Here is a 17102-nt window from a genome sequence, read left to right as displayed (position 1 = left end):
TGGAGACCGGAGCGCCGCCTGCCCACCCGGCCCCCAACCCCTTCTGGAAAGCTCCCCAGGAAGTCTGGTGTGCGGCTGAGAAGAAATTTTCCGTGTATTTTGACCCCAGATTATATAGTGAATGTATTAGCTTCACTGGGTTACGACGATGATCCAAACCCTAACCTGAAGGGATTTTTAAAACGATCTTACGTACAACCTTTTTCTGAACAAGTGAAATCAAACAAAGCCAGCGGACTGCTGCTTTTTCCCTGAAGAGTGTTCTTAAGGAAAAGAGATTCCGTCGTCTCTGCCCAGATACCAACATCTAACGAACTTTCTATTAGGCTGAAACTCGGTCTAATAATAGCATGTTTAATGTCGATTCCATTTTTATGTTGCAAGGAGATAATTTATTAACCTCCTCAACATAGTGCCTCTTAGGCAGGCTTTGTGTTTTTAGATGTCCTTGCAAAGCATTTTCGCCTCTGGGAAGATCTCAGGAGAACCCATAGAAGGAGGTGGGGGGGAGGGGTGTGTGTGGTGGAGATTCTGTACAGCTCCTGCTGGCTTGCTCAATTTTCTGCAAAACTCATCCTAAAAGCCTGGGTGTTCTCTTTATGCTGTGCTGTGCTCAGTTGCTCAGTCGTGTCCGACTCTTTGCTACCCCACGGACTGTAGCCCACCAGGCTCCTCAGTCCATGGGGGTTCTCCAGGCAAGAATACTGGAGTGGGTTGCCGTGCCCTCCTCCAGGGGAAATGTTCTCTTTAACAGATGTCAAATTATAGGGACCACACAGATCTAAAGACATCCCACATACACACACCAGCTGTAAACTCTGTAGGTTCCTCCCTACCCTGCCATCTCTCTAGCACTCATTCTGTGGATAAGCAAGAGTGGTCTTCAGGCACAGGTTCACCCTGAGCCAAGGGGTGGGGGGCAGGACAGGCCTCCTACAACAGAGAGCCTCCACACTCCCTATTCTGCAAACAGAAGGATGGAACTCATACAACTGACAGGAGGGGAGGGTGGGGCTGGACTAGTAGGACTCAATCTGCTAGGTGTAGGGGAATAGCTCCCTGGAGGAGGGTATGGTAACCCACTCTGGTATTCTTGCATGGAGAATCCCCATGGACAGAGGAGCCTGGCAGGTTACAGTCCATGGGGTCATAAAGAGTAGACATGACTTGAGGGACTAAGTACAGCACAGGGGAGTAGCTCATCCACCTGAGGGCCTTGGCTGGGTGGTCAGAAGGAAAGCACAGGAATGGCCCTCCAAAGAATCAGAGAGCCAGAGCAGACTCCTGGCCAGAAGTTTCAGCCACCTGACAGCCCCATAGAGATACGCTGACTACAGACCATTTCTAGGAGCGCTGTTCTATGAGTGATAATTCCTTCCCAGCCTCCTGGACCTCCCTGGGGACCAAGCATACATTTAGAACTGCTGGCCCATCTTCAGCAGCAATCCTAGTCAGGGGAAGAAACTTCAGCTTGCCTTACTCAGGAAGTTCTGTCCCTAACTCGCAAAGCTGATGTGGGAGACTCTCCTTAGGACCCAAAGATCACCTGTGGAAACATCATATTCTTGTATTTATAGCCCAAAATGACTTCAGTATCTACTTTTCCATGTTTCCTCATCCTCCTCGTTTTCCGTTTTTTCATTTCAGTGCCTACATTTTCCTTGCTTACTTGCCCAATTCCAGCCTTACAGATGCAGTTTTACTTCATAGGCAATCCGGTATCATTTTCCTAATGTCAGTACTAAAAGGAAAAGCAAATAAAGTGGATGCGCTAAGTCATGAAGAATGAAAGCCAGCAAGACCCATATGGGAGGCCAGTTGGGGGGTAAGGAGATCAGAGAACGGCCAAGGTCAGCCTATCAGAGGACTAGCGAGAAAAATGAGGAAAGCAAAGAGAAGCAGCAAGCGCCGAGAAATTCAATTAATGTCAGTAGATGGGAAGGAAGGAATACAGCCCCCATCTAAGGCATACGTACGCCTAGCCTGGGCAGGCATTGAATGGGCTGAGGAGGGAACAGGTCTGTGTATGGTGTTCCGTCTTTGAGCTGAGGGGCGAATCTAGCAACCAACCCTTTACTTCCCTGCAGGCATATCTTACGAATGGAGACTTTCTTCAAAGCCAATTAAAGGGCTACGGAGCGGAGGGGCTAGGGACTGGAGTTCGCCTCCCAACTTCAACCCGGCCAGCTCCGGGCTGTGAACCCCGGGGAGGAGCAAATTCCGAGAGATCTGATGGGGGGCGGGGGGAGGCTGTGGGGAAGGGTGGTGGCAGAGGGCAGAACCACCCGGTGAAGAAATAGCGGCTTCTGGAAGCTTCCGTGGAAACATATAAAAATCTTTTCCTTCGCACAAGTGCCCCAGCCCTCCTCCCTGCAAGTGAAGAAGGGATTTCCGAAAAATTGATGCTTGCCGACCCTGACTGTTGGACAGCGCCCCCTCTCGTCGCTGTCCTTTCGGCGCAGCCTCGAAGGATGCGCCACGTGGAGGGAGTCCCAGCCACCTGGGAGGACCGCAGGGCGATTCTGCTGGGACTCGGATCCCAGGCCGCCCCGCAACCCTTGCCATCGGGTCCTGGGCCGCTTCCCCTGGTGGAAGGCGGAGCCGCAGGGGACGGCAGGTTCCCCGTGACCCCGGAGGACACGCTGCGGGCAGAACCACTTCTGTGCAGGAGAGCGCTCCCCAGGCTCTACCCCGGCGCGCCCGGCTGTACGGGGCGCTCGCAGCCCGCGAAAGGGGCCAGGGCTGGCCGGGTCCCCGGGGTCTCTGCCCCGCCGGGAAGAGAAGGGAATCCCCCCAACCCTCAGTGACCGACCCGGCATGCCCTCCTCCCCTCGCCCAGCCGGCTTGCGGGCTTCTCCCGGGGCCCTGGATTCCCCGGGGCCCTCCCTTTTTTAAGGGTCTCGCGCACAGTGTGATACATTTGAGCTGAAATGTATTAACTCTTTTAATACATCAGCGTGATGACACTGTTCGTGAGGACCTCATGTGTTCGGTGACCGCAGAAGGGCACATTTGATATGCTTCCTGGCCTGTGAGGCACCAGGCCGCTCCGTCCCTTCCCTCCCCCAGCCCTCGAGAGGGACCGAGGAGAGGGACCCAGGCCGAGCGCGGCCGCCCAGTCTTCCCGCGGTCAGCGGCCACTGCTCGGCCCCAGTGGCCGGAGGCGTGGCGCATCCCGGACCCCGGCCCCACTGCGGCTCCGCCGTCGGATTTTTTTCTGCGAATGAAGAGGCGCCGCATGCGAGCAAAGGCCGGCCAGCCGGCTCCAGACTCCCAGGTCCTCGCTCCTGGACCTGCGCGCTCTCCCTCTCTCCTCCGTTAATATTCTTCGATAATTTCTGAGGCAAAAACGTCCAACTTTGGGTGGGGGCAGGGATTTGTTTCATTTCCTAAAATTCAGAAATGGAGTCTTCAAAAGTCTTAAAGCGTATGTGTTTATTATTATTATTATTTTCTAGCATTCAAATGAATGCGAAGCCACGGATCGAATCCCGTCACTCACTTGGGGTTAGCTTCTACCGATATTTCACACGGAAAACAAAACTGGGTCCCTCTTATTTGTACTTGTCCTTAACCTTTGCAGCAACTGCTGTAGATGCGGCTCTGTCCATTCTCTAATAGATTTTACCAGGGGCTGGTGACAGAGAACTGATTTCTTTTCTATTAGGGTTTAGCACATCTTTGTTGAAGGCCTGTAGAATGACCAGGGATTAGATTTGCATCTCTTAGACGCCCTGTGTGGTCTTTGTGCGAAGCTTGTAACTGTTAAAAATGACTTGTTAGGAAGCGTGTGGGCTCTCATCGCTCTCCTTTTGACAGAATGATTGTGAAATTCAGATTGGCCCTGTAGGATTTAGCCCGCAGATTCCACCTGAACCCTAAGCAATTAGACCCTAATCTCACTGCAATCATATTTGAGTTAGGATTTGTTGCACTTTGTTTACTTCAATTAAAAGCAGTGGAATAATTTTTTTTTTTTTTTTTTTTGTTCTTCAGCTTTTAAAGTGAAATCTCCAGGCGAAGAACCTCAGGACTTCTTAGGATCGGTTTTGGTGGTGATGGGAGATTTCTTTTCGGCAAGGTTTCCTCCTAGTCCTCCCACCCGCCCCTCCCCCCATGTAAATAACTCTTCTTTCTTCCCCTGTGGCCATGCTAATGCCCGGAGCTGCTTCTCAGGGCTGAATTCAGGTCGCCTGGGAAGAACCGCGTGGAGATGGCTCCCTGATTCCAGGGGCGTCCAAACTCTTGGGGCGTCCCCAGGTTCCCGACTGGGCTCCTCCATTCCGCTGGAGCGCGGGGCTTTCCCACCCGCGCCGGTTGGCCTGCCGGTCCCCGCGCGAGCTCGGGGCAGCAGGCGCGGGTCGGGTCCGGCGTTCGGCGTCCCGCTTCCCGAGGTGGAGCCGATGCTTCTACGGCGCCCGGCGCGACTGCCAGGCGGCGCGGTTACTGCAACCGCCGCGTGGTGCAGAGCGCTCCTTCACCCCCTCTTCCCCGGAATCCACTGGGCCCCTCAGCGCCTGGACGTGGGAGAGGGATGGTGGTCTCTAACGCGCCACGGCTTCCTCCGCCCTCGTACCGGCCCGGCCGGCGTGGGGCCTCGCTGCCTGGCTCCGGCCAGCGTCCAGGCCCGGAGCGCCCTGGGCGGCCTCCAGCCTCTCTCCGGCGGGCTCGGTCCAGAACGCGGGGCTCCGGGCATCCCCTGCCGGGCCGGCAGGATCTCAGCGATTCTCAGGGCATTTCACCCCGCTGCGGTCCCCCAGGGTCGCCTGCGGTTACTATCTGTCAGATCAGGTCACCTTAGTAGTAGTTCTTGATCTGTGGTGAGTTTACCGCCTTCATTTATTTATCCGTTGCGACTTTGTCACTCAGATTATCTCATCTGGGAGACATATACCAGTGACTTCTGTTTATCGGGAATTTTCTGTTTTGATTCACGACCACATATTTGCTCCCAGTGACTCTGATTCAGTTCCCTAACTGACTGCTGCACCTTTCTCATGCACCCTGGAGTCGGCCAACGTAGGATATAATCAGGAGGAATTTTCTGGTACCTAGACCTCAATGGCATATATCTGCAAAGGGAGCAGGGAGATACCACTTTTGAAACTTTCCAGTAAACTTTTTAATGGCAAGTGCTGTCATTGTCACTTGCCGCAGACCAAAAAAAAATTTTTTTTTTAATGCTCTTTGTATTTGATTCTAGTAATGAAGGAAAGCCAGCCTACAGCCTGGCTCTGCCTTTGTAAATAAAACATTTTAAATGAGGAAAAAGTACTTTGCTGAGAGTACTACATAAATGTGAGCAGTGATAGCTAGTTTAAACAAGTAGTTTTCTCTTCTGGTATTTTCTGAGGTGGAGTCTATTTTAAACAGTCTCATCTCTTTGGATAATTCTTATAGCTAATTATTCTTAACTTTATTAAGAATTCTTAAGGGTTCAAAGGAATAAAAGAGATTCTGTCTTGCCTTTGGATGGGGGGAGGTGGGAATGTGGTCTTGGGGTGGGGAGGGAGGGGGAGCCAGACTGTGATAATCTCTTTGAGATCTACCAGAAGTCTTGATCTATTGATTGAGGATCCCTGCTTTAAATGAGACCTGTGTGCAGTTTAGTGCAGTTTTTCATTTGTGAATAGGGACTGTATCAAAATCCTAGTGTGACCATGCCAATTGGGTAATCACACACTAGGCATCTTTGCTAATGGAGAGATTCTGTAAATATGTTTCTAGTGAATACACAGCTAACAGTCACAGTGGAAGGGTCAGGTGCCACAAATCATAGATTATTCTGCCGGGGGTTGCCAGCCATCTGAGGTTTGGAAGGACATTAACTGCCTTTGCATTCTCAGAATACTCTCCTCAGTTTGTGATTTCACTTACTTGACCCTACTTCTGTTATTAAAAAGCTGGCAGGCTCAATCAAGGGCAAGCAGGTTGGCTACCTACCCTTCTGGCAGCTCTCCAATATTCCCATTTAGCTGCCAGGAGACAAGGAGAGGAGTGAATCAGTCATGTAATCCCTTAGTAGCTAGAAGGAACCAGGAAAACTTTAGTGGCAACAGGCAGGTCCATTTCTAAATTCTTCATATATATGATAAATTCCTCTGGGAAAATTCATTTGTAGGAAGGTCAGGGAGGGGAATATTAAGAAGTGACTTAGGTACAGGAACTCTCAAGCAGTTTCCTTGGAAAGTAAGTTGTAAGTGCATTCTTTGATAGCTTCAGTTTTGAAAATTGCCACAGACAGAAATAGGATTTTCGTTACTAACAGGGAGCAATAATTGGGAAAAGTGTCCCTTATCAGATAGTAGAGGGGAAAATAAATCAAGATCTTTTAATGAAATTTGGAGGATTATAATTTGCTGTCCGTAGAACAAACCTCTGGTTTTTCACATTTGTTTTACCAGAGAAATTGTCGCTAATTTAATAAGATCTAAGTACTCAACTTTCAGAGCAAAGTGAAATTGAAAGATAAAAAAATATTTTCTTGCTTTCTTAAATTGAAACAAGCAGGTATTTGGCATATAGGAAAATTGCAAAAGCAAAATACATCTCTCTCCTTCTTTCCTTGATGATGTAAAATCTAGGAGTATAGCGTGAAAGAGTCATAAGGGTGAAACAAAACTTTCTAGGTTCCCTTTGTCTGCAGGATAGGCTCTTTTTTCATACTTTTACATCGGAAATGACTCTGGGATCTATAAGTATCATGATTGACGATAAAGGCATCACTTTTACTGGTGAGTACCATGACTGAGCTAGTGGGTCTCCTGGAGAAGGGAATGGCAACCCACTTGAGTAGTCTTGCCTAGAGAATTCCATGGACAGAGGAGCCTGGTGGGCTACAGTCAATGGGGTCACACAGAGTTGGACACGACTGAGTGACTTAACACCGGGACAAGTACACTGACCTCATCAGTGAAGTCTTCTCCAGGAGATTTGCTTCTGTGAGAGGACTTGTAGCACTTATTGAACAGGAATGAAAAGTACAATTCACTGAACTACGAATGTTCAAGATGGCTGGAAAAGTGTGTTTTGGAAGAATATTCTGTTTCTAATATGTCAGGAAATCTTTAGCTGTGAGATATTAAGAAAAACTATTTTTTTTTCAAAATTAGACTGTCATTATATTAGTGTATTCTTAAAGAATGGAGGTAGACATTACTCATCTACATTACTAAAGGGGAAAAATATTTAAAAACCAGATGACAGCTTGGTGCCTTGTAATTTAAACAATACTGAATGGTGAATAATCTTCCAAGTTCATTTAAGCAGGGATAGGGAGAGAATCTCTATAAAAGTGAATAAAAAAGATCTGATTGTACAGATATGCCTAATCCCCCATTTTATTAGCTTATAATGCAAATCATTACTTGCTTTTGCTACTAAGAGCCATTTTAATGTAATGGATTCATTTCAGAAACCCTCAAGGAAACCAAAGCCTATGTCCGTTTATGGGTTTATGAGGAACTTTCAACTGGTCCCACCCAGGTTGGAGACATAGATATATTTTTTCTTGCTTTCTAAGTTAAAAGTTGGAATTTATGCCAAAGAGTATTTTCCATATTGACTAACACTTCTTGCCAGAGAAGTTTTTCTTCCAAGAGAAAAGATAGCAAGTGGACAAAAGGAAATTTTAAGCTTATGTGATGTGATAACAGTCACAATTCACATTCTTGAATTTAGAGCTGTAGAGTGAAAGCAAAAGTCAAGTCATTCAGTTGTGTCCGACTCTTTGTGACCCCATGGATGGTAACCTAACAGGTTTTTCCATCCATTGGATTCTCCAGGCAAGAATACTGTAAAGGGTTGCCATTTCCTTCTCCAGGGTATCTTTCCGACCCAGAGATCGAACCTTGGTCTCTTGCATTTCGGGCAGACTACCAGCTGAGCCACCGGGAAAGTCAAAACAATCATATTCTTTTTTTTCGTTTTGTATATCTGCTGTTAGTCAACACCTGTGTACATAATAGTTGTTCTGGCACATAATAGTTATTGAATAATAATAGTTATTCAATAAGTTTGCTAAATGAATAAATGTATGAAACTGTATCCCTGGTTGTGATTTTTTCTGATATATGTAAATATAAAAATAAAGGCGTGTTATTAACATTTTTTTTCCTTTTTATAAATGTGAACAGAAAATTGTTAAAATTCTATGTGGGTTTGACTCAGAATGACAGAAAAGTGTCCCCATTCTATGCCAGTTAGCAAGAGAGAAATCTCTGACTCACACAGTTCTCTGCCTATAAACAGGAAAACTGTTTTAGGTAATGCTGTAATGTTTAAAACAAACAACCCCCCAAAGCTTAGATATAACACAAGATGAACCCTAAAAATTAATGACTTGGAAAATCCACAGAGTTAATCTCTTTTTTACATTCCAGCCTTAAACTTTCTGCGGCACACCCGCCATTCAAGACTTTTACAATTCTAAAGAGTAGTCATCTTCTGAAGTGGTGAGGAGACCAGAAGGTCACAAATCCTATCATTCCTTAAAGGGTGGGGGTAGGAACTGGCCTTTGTGGTCTCACCTACCAGAAAATAATTCAAGAACTCACTTTGGTTGTTAATATTAATGCCACCGAGGGCTGCTCTAAGGAAGGTGGTCAAAGGCCAGGAGGAATCTGTTATGCAGGCACAATGGCTGCTGTTAACTGTGTTCCCAACTTCTAGTCCTTAGTGAGCACCCCTCATGTTTGAGTAGTGACTGTAGCTCTGGGGCAAAATGGAACCCTGTAGTGAAGTCAGTGGGGGCAATAATCAAAACATTGGAAGTAGGTTCAGGGTTGGGATGCTCTGTGCCTTTTATTGGTCCAAACAGCTTCTACTGGAGTCGCTCTTCATTGATTTGGAGTCTGCTCAAGATGTTATACATGTTAAGGGAAGACCATACTGGCAAATTCTTCTCTATTTTGAATATGAAGCCTTTTATCAATGAGTGTGAGGGTATTATTTCAAGTGCAAAATATGTGCTTATGTACCAAGGACGTCCCCCACTTCAGCTGAGTAGGCTTGGAGAGGACATTAGTATCTGGACAGCATTTTCTCTCAAGATGAGGAAGACTGGAAGGAGTTAAACAGTAATAGAACCTTGAATAAGCAGACTCTCAGATTTCAATTCCATTTGTTTCAGACTAAAAATCCTCTTTTAAAGCACTCACTTGGCATGAAGATACTGATATCACTTCCAGTTTTTATCCAAATGAGCATTTTCAGTTTTAGGGGGTGACAGATAGTCCTTCAACTTGTGTTTCTAATAAGAAAAGGAGCCATGAAAGGAACTGTCATTTACCAACTCTTCTATGCCATATCTTGAATATTGGTGACCCACTGTTTACCCAAGAATTCTCCTCTTGGTTCACAGTTAGATAGGAGTTAATATTTTGTCACCACCTTCATGCCAAAAGTAGCTTTCTATGATGAGAGGCCCACTCCAGTACTCTTCCCTGGAAAATCCTATGGATGGAGGAGCCTGGTAGGCTTCAGTCCATGGGGTCACTAACAGTCGGACATGACTGAGCGACTTTACTTTCACTTTTCACTTTCATGCATTGGAGAAGGAAATGGCAACCCACTCCAGCGTTCTTGCCTGGAGAATCCCAGGGACGGGGGAGCCTGGTGGGCCACCGTCTATGGGGTCGCACAGAATCGGACACGACTGAAGTGACTTAGCAGCAGCAGCATGGTGAGAGGGTGATTATAAAATTGTGCTTAAAATAAACAGTGGATAGAAACCAAAAACAGAGGTTGACGCAAATATCCGGTTGTCACTGTACATCCAGCTTAGACCTTATATAGAAGAACTAGGTGATTTGTGACAAGAAAAAAATATGATGGTTTGTTTATTGATTTTTTTCATTCAGTCAATGAATATTCACTGAAGGCAAAGTACTAGGCATGGAGAAAAAGCTATGTCTCTGACCTCAGAAACAATGTGTTTGGGGTAACAGTCATATATTTAGACAGAGTTCAATGAGATGAGTGGAGTAATGTGAGGTCTGTGCAAAAATGCAGTGGAATCCCATGGGAAGAGGCATCTATGTTCAGCAGGAGAAGAAAAAGTTAAGACTTGCGCTCACTCTTGAAGAAAGAGCAGTTTATCAGGCATCCCAGGTGGAGGGTACAGCATGTGCAAAGGCTTGGGGGCAATGAAGAGCATGTTGTGTTTAGGGAGTCATACCTAGTTTGTATTCCTGAAGCAGAAAGTGTAAGGAGAGTGTCAGGAGTAAAACTGAAGGGATGGTTCCGGCTAAACGTTTTGAAGACCCTTGAATGCTAGACTAAGTAATGTAGATTTATCTTGTAGCACATGGAAAGCCACAGAAAAAATTCAGACATAATGAGCTGTGCATTTTAGAAGACCATCTTGTCAGTAGACTGGACAATGGATTGGAAGTGGGGACAAATTAGTGACAATGAGACCATATGATAATTGTTTTTACCTGCCTGCTTGGTGTAAGAGTGCTAACGAGAACTACCTTTCATTAAATAGATAGAAACCTTCAAACCCTGGAAAGAATAAAGGCGTAAAGATCGCTTCCAAAGAGGCACCTTTGAAAGAAAACTAACTGTTGACACTAGGTAAAGATGGTTGGTTAATTTTGTATGCATTGCATATTCCTTTTAGGGTCAAGGGTGCCTTGCTCATTGTTTTACTTGATGGTATGATTGACATCCACCTGAGCTGCCGGTCCTGTTACTGTGCTGAAAGGCTCTATGGTGTTACAGACATTGTGTTGCCCATTGTGTCTCCAGTTGTGTTTCCTAGTCTCTGTAAGACCTTGGGGGAGTCACTTTACTCTCTTTGAGCCTCAGCTTTCTCAGTCATAAAGTGAGGGCACAGTGTAACTTATTTGTAAGGCTACTATATTGATATTGTTCTATGACTTGTGACTTCACGCTTTTTAACCTCTCCTGCTGTTTATTTCTTACTTCATCTGAATGATTTTTCACAATTTTAAAGGGAACATAAATATTCGGAAGATAATCCCGGATGTGCTCTTTAGGGCAAAATTCTGTTTTTATTTTACTGCATTTAACACAGCTTTCCTCCTAGAAATAGCGGGATATTGCTAGCCGTTTTGAAACTGTGGACTTTCTGCTCAAATGAATCACATCTTATCCTCATGTGAACAAAAAGATGACTAATCACCTTCAATGTCTACTAGGTTAAGTTAATAATTTAGCTTGATTTGTAGGTTGTGGATTTTCCTTTCCAAAATGATTTTCAGGTTAGATAACTGCATATTCTCAGAAAACTAACGTATGGATAAACCTGTGGCCCTTAAATATTATAGCAAATGCACTGCTTCTAGTAATACTTTCCTTATTTTCAAGTCTGCATTTCCTTGGAAGCTTCCAGTTATTTAATGATCTTTTTCTTCCCCCACTTCAGGGCCTGTTTACATTAGTAATATATCTCCCAGGGCTCTGGGAGTTCATAGGGTTTGTGCCTACCAAACAGCTCAGCACTATTACTGTACTCCAGAGACATGCAGGGGGCCCAGGACAAATCAAAATGTTTTTAAATGTATGACATGTGTGAAGTTGATGAGAATTCATGGCACTCTCTGTCAGGGCTGCTTGAGCTTAAATCATCAGAGAAAGGTGAGTGTAAAGAATTTTTGTTTAATACTTTTAGTTCTGGAATCCTTCCCATTTCTTGCTCATGCTCCCATGTTTTAGTTCTGTTCTATTTAGTAGACTGATTACAAAAATAAAAAAATTGAAAATTAGCAGCATGCTCTGAACTGCTTTTCAGAATTTCCTGCTTCAACCATCACTCAGATGTATAACTTTTAAAGAGGAATTGAAATGTGGTTTGAGAATGTAATCACGTACTATAGAACATGCAAAATACATGTGAAAGACCACATGAGTGGTGTTAATTTAACTGATTATACTTTCTGCTTTAGAAATATTTTCAAATTTATCTTTTAAAATGGAAAAGAAAATATTGCAAGAAAATTTTAAGAGATAAAAAAAAAAGCCAAAATGCTTTGGATATTGAGATCAGCTGTTTTTAAGTAAAAATCCATTCAAAGCAAAATAAAAGGCATTGTGTAGTGTGTGCCGGCTAAAACTGAGAACACAAGAGCACTGCAGTTAATTAGAACCAATCAACAGAATGCTTTGCAACATTTCTCACATCAGTGCACCATCTGATCTTCATAATACAAATTTCCCACAGCCTTGATGCAAAAAGGACTAGAAATAAATATTTGAGTCATTAAAGTATATGATATATTTCAGTTGCTCTTTTCAATGATTACTTTTTATTGCTATGAAAATAAGATTTGAAAATTCCCAAATGTTGAGCTGTAAGTGTTTTAGGAGGATAATCTTAGTTACTTTTTTTTTTTTTTTTTTAAGCTGGGGGAGTTTGAGTTTATATGCATTTAAACAGAGAAAAAATATAGATTTTGAAAATAACATTTAAAACATGAATTTGAGTTTTTATATGATTTATGTATGATTACTGTACTTGTAAAACATGACCGGGATTCTCCTGGACTGTTCAGTCATTATTTTACGATTAATTACAAATAATGAAGTACTACATTATGGCTATTTTTATATTAACAGAATGCTGAACTAAGTTAACTGCATTAACATTTATATTATACTTTGTCTTAAAAGAATATGCAGTACTTAACACTGTTATATTTCTACAGCTTATTCAATGCTTGGTTCTACTCAGAAGTTTTACTTTTCTTTCATTTATTATATATCAGGAATTGTTCTGCTAAGGCACAAATATTGCTTTTGCCATATTTTCATGAAGTTCATGGTTTGTTCATTATAAACAACATGTTTCCCTTTTGTTTTCCCTGTGTGTCCTATGTTTGATTTTATTTTATAATTTTGTTTTTTGGGTGTGTGTCCGGCTCTTTGTTGTCTTTTTACATTAAAGGTAGAGCTCCCTCCAGGCGACTGAGGTGCTTCAAAACATTGGTAAGATGGCTTGTTAAAAATGTTTAACTGGGGTCAGAAATATATACATCTTGACAACGGTTTATAAGTTTTTCTCCCTTATTAAAGGTAATTTGTAAATGTCTAGCAGGTGCCCCTTTTAGAGGCAAAAATAGCTCTGAAACTGGTGCTATTAATAAGAGAATTGTGTTCCAAAGGATCGGATGATCCCTTCTCCTGTGTTTATAAAGTGCAACTCGCTGACAGCAGTAATTTACTCCTCAGACTGCAGTCATCTCTTGCAGAAAGGAAACATGCTTTAGAAGAATACAGTCCGAGTTTGACTGTTTTTTTGTTTTTGTTTGTTTTGTTTCAATCTCTATACTTTCTCCTATCACATCACACAAGATTTTTTTTTCTCTCTGTTCTCCCCAAAAAGCTTTTTGCTGAATATTTTCTTTCTTGAGCATTCATTATCTATTTCTGTAGAAAGAAAAAAAAATAGTTTCAAATAATTATCTTCTCGTTTTTCTTTGTACTCTTCTTGGTACAGATTTGATCGACCAAGGGTGTCTCTTAGCTGAGTTCTCTCCAGGAAATTTACTCTTTCTACTGCTTTACAGAGACAGATAGCTTTGATGAGAAATACTTTAGAATGCTCATCTTACAAGTACAGGAAAAGACTATGTTAGGATGTAAATTTTTTTCTAACTATAGAGCCTATTAAATGCATAGCAATATTTGTGTTTACATTTAAAAAATCTGATCTATTTGCTTGTCAGCTTTGGAGCATTTGCTGCAAATGTTCACTGCTCCATGAAAAGCAGTTTCAATAAATAACAGCCTGAAATGAGCTCCGTTGCAGTCAATTTGATTTATAGGAATTAGAATAATAATGCTGTAAAACGCATATTAAAATAACTCTGTTTATCTCTAACATTGTTATTTCTTAAAGCAAACAATTTAGATAGAAACGTCATTTGATAAAAATAATTGGTTCATGTAAAATGGGACTCACATTCTTTTGCCAGACTCAGCAGCTACTCTTCAGCGGTACTTCATTAGATGCAATTCTCATTCATCTTAAGGTCCTAAGAAAAGAGCCATCTTCTTTATTTTTAAAACTTGTTTTTTAAAAAGTAAACAAATGCAGGTAAGATGGACTAAAATTTCTAACAGAATTTACTTACTGTTATTCAATTCTTTAAACCTTTTCCTAGGGGACAGGAATGTCATATGTTCAGTTTCAGCACAAAGGCACCTTTTCAAATGACGAGCTTTAAGAAAATCTATAAAGAAGTTTGTTTAATAGGCTAACTAAACTTTTTGTTATAAAAATTATCTACATTACAAAATTAGAAAATAATATCTAATGAACTTTAGAACTAATGTAAGGTTAATCTTTAATAAAGAGCCTCCTTAAAAAAAAATAAAAGCAGTTACAAGCAACTTCTAGAATTCATTTTGGGTAACATGTCCAGGGACACATTGTTTTATTGTTTTTCTTTGGTTTTCTATGGTAAAGCTGATTAAAGTTGGGAGTTAAGAAAATCTATATAACTTGAGAATGTTTTCAGGTAGTGGTTTTATGCAGGGCTAGTGTAATGCAGTTTAAAACCAAAACCTTAGAGTCATTTAACTCATTTATTAATTGTGGATTGTTATTACTGCTATTATTATTTCCCCTGAGAAATGACCAAACTGTATATAAGCCAGGAATAAATTCAGGTTCTTGGCAATGGTTTAAAGTTTCTTTAATAGATTAGAAATTAATTAAAAGCCCCTTGTATGTGATTCATTAATATTCATATTTATATTTTGAGACTCAAATGAATTTAAAAATTTAAGATCATTAAATGATTTTAGCTACATGTTGTGTTATGGCAAAATATATATATTGTAAGCTTTTTCATTTAAGAGAGTGTTTACATTTATGTTGCTTTTTAATAAAAAGTTGCTAAATGTAAAAACATTTGTTAATATGTTTTATTTGTTAATGAAAACAATTTCATAGATATTAATAAATCTTCACTTTCTTGGCTACTTTCTAACATTTTAAATTTATTTTAGAATACAGATATTTATTTTTAAAGGGATAAGTAAATATATTTAGAATTCTCATTTGCTTCAGTGAAAGAGAGTTTAAAATCTCCAACAGGATAGTGAACTTTTTACTGGGAATCAGTTTGATTGTCTTGTATATGATTTGACAGAAGTAGCTAGTGAAATCTAACCAAAACCAGAAATCAACTGAGAGTGCAGCCAAGAAGGAAAAAGGAAGACTTGGAGGAAATGATATTTTCCCATCAGTGGATAGGCATGCATACATTAAAGGCATAAAAGCCAGCAGGCGGAGAAACAAAAGCTGTATACTGAGGATTCTGCAAGTCTGAATTAACCAAATGGAAAAAAAAAATGAAATCATTCTGCTTAAACTTGTTCACTAATAAAAGGAGAATTGCTTTTGTTAAATATGCTTGGTATGATTATCAAGCAAAATTTTTTTCTCCCAGACATCTATGAATAAAACATGTGTTTGAGCACTAGGTAAACAAACAATAAATGGATGAGTTCAGTTGCAACATAATAACATTTTATTTAGAAAACATATATAATCATATTTGTATTGGCAATCCAAATTTAATGACTTCTTTCAGTAAAATTAAAGTGCCTCACAAATAGCATCTTATACATAAGGACTGCTTATTGTTTGCCCATCTTTTTTCTATTTTTCGAAAGAAACAGATTTTGAAGATCTCTGCTGAACCCTATATAGACCAGATGAAGTGTGATTTCTCAGGAAAAAATGTTCTTTTGAATCATCTTAATTTTAGGTTACAAATGCTGTAAAAATAAATTTTAGAATACATTTCTAGGGCTGAGAGAGAAAATGTTCTCAAGTCTAGTGTGGCTTGGGCTGCTTTGAACAAGGCTCTGTGTGTAGCTGAACCACAGCCTTTGGCTTATTAGCCGTTTCATTATCACAACATCTTCTGTAAACTATGAATGAGAAGAAACCATTTACAATAAGGAAAGCAAACAACAGAATGAATTTCCTCTGTTGGTGTTTTATAAGACTGTTAAACAGAAAATGGAGGGAAGAACTCTCTTTAGACGATATCACTTAATTAAGTAAAGCATCCTAATCAGAGTCCCCTCCAATTGTAATGACTGTAGGGAGTCAAGTACATTTCTGTCTATATTAGAGTATCTAACTGCAATGATTTATTGATATTTATTTTAGAAGTACAACACAAAAGCAATAAAACAGGAGAAGCAGGGAGAAGGGAGCTATTGCTTACTGCAGGTACAATCAGAGCACTTCAGCAGAATTCCTGATTTTCTTGTGGGAGGTTTTCCCTTCTAAAATAAGAGCACATTTTTAGATGAGAATGTTCTTTTCCCACATTTGACTTCTATTCCAAATATTCACTGTGACGTTTCTTTGTCCATTGGGTGAATCATTGATTCACTTTCTTCTCTGCAAGAATCACCACAAATGAGTGGATGAGCACCTGCTGTTTTCTGCAGTGACATTCCTGGATTGCATTCTACACTGATTTTAGACTTAAAATACAGCTTCTCTGTATGAGAGAGATTTAAGGCAGGAGAGTCAATACACTGGATAGTCAGACAGACATTGGCTGCCCTCCAAGCTGCACACAGCATAAACCTGTTTATCTGCCGCATTTCACAAATCTCAAAAACACATGAATAATCAGGCAAGCAACTGGATAAGTGATTCACACTAGGGAATCTAACCAATATTCTGATGAGAGGGTCCTATGATGCTAAGACATTGGGGCAAATAGACTTGTATTGTAGAAGTTGTACATAATAAACTTGATTAGTGGTTCAAAGGAAAAAACATTGTATATCAAAACAGGTGTATATGGAATATACAGATATCCCAACTCTGTGGATTTGGTTTGGATATTTATGTGCAAGTTATCTGGATAATTGAGTTCAAAAATATACTTTCAGCCATATCTTTCTAATAATTTGAGCAATGTGCCTTTGGACAACTTAATGTTAGTTATCAAGATAATTTATTTCTAGATTGCTTGATCTAAATATTGGAGGCCAGTGCCTGAAAACCCCAAAATACAATAACATATATTTAAAATTAAATTACCAAACATGCTTAGAACCTACTTTGTGGAAGTAAACATTTCTCAAATGGTTACGCTCAT

At 41.2% G+C, this 17102-nt stretch overlaps 1 long non-coding RNA gene across 11 annotated transcripts in view; it reads left to right on the top strand.

The window, feature by feature from the left end:
* The window catches only part of LOC138423711 (uncharacterized), a 46949-nt gene that overhangs the window by 5799 nt on the left and 24048 nt on the right, over positions 1-17102 (top strand). For 5 of the 11 annotated variants that reach the window (XR_011250425.1, XR_011250428.1, XR_011250430.1 and 2 more), the window contains exon 2: positions 12911-12951. This is a non-coding gene — a long non-coding RNA (uncharacterized lncRNA). Of the gene's footprint in view, positions 1-9550; positions 9683-10489; positions 10579-11392; positions 11605-12910; positions 12952-17102 lie in introns of those variants that run through there. The other 6 variants (XR_011250434.1, XR_011250431.1, XR_011250427.1 and 3 more) reach the window with 4 other exon arrangements.

Source organism: Ovis canadensis, chromosome 18 (genome assembly GCF_042477335.2).
Source record: "Ovis canadensis isolate MfBH-ARS-UI-01 breed Bighorn chromosome 18, ARS-UI_OviCan_v2, whole genome shotgun sequence".
Lineage (NCBI taxonomy): Eukaryota > Metazoa > Chordata > Mammalia > Artiodactyla > Bovidae > Ovis > Ovis canadensis.
Note: the sequence above shows the minus strand (reverse complement) of the source record. Positions and strands in the feature narration are given on the sequence as shown.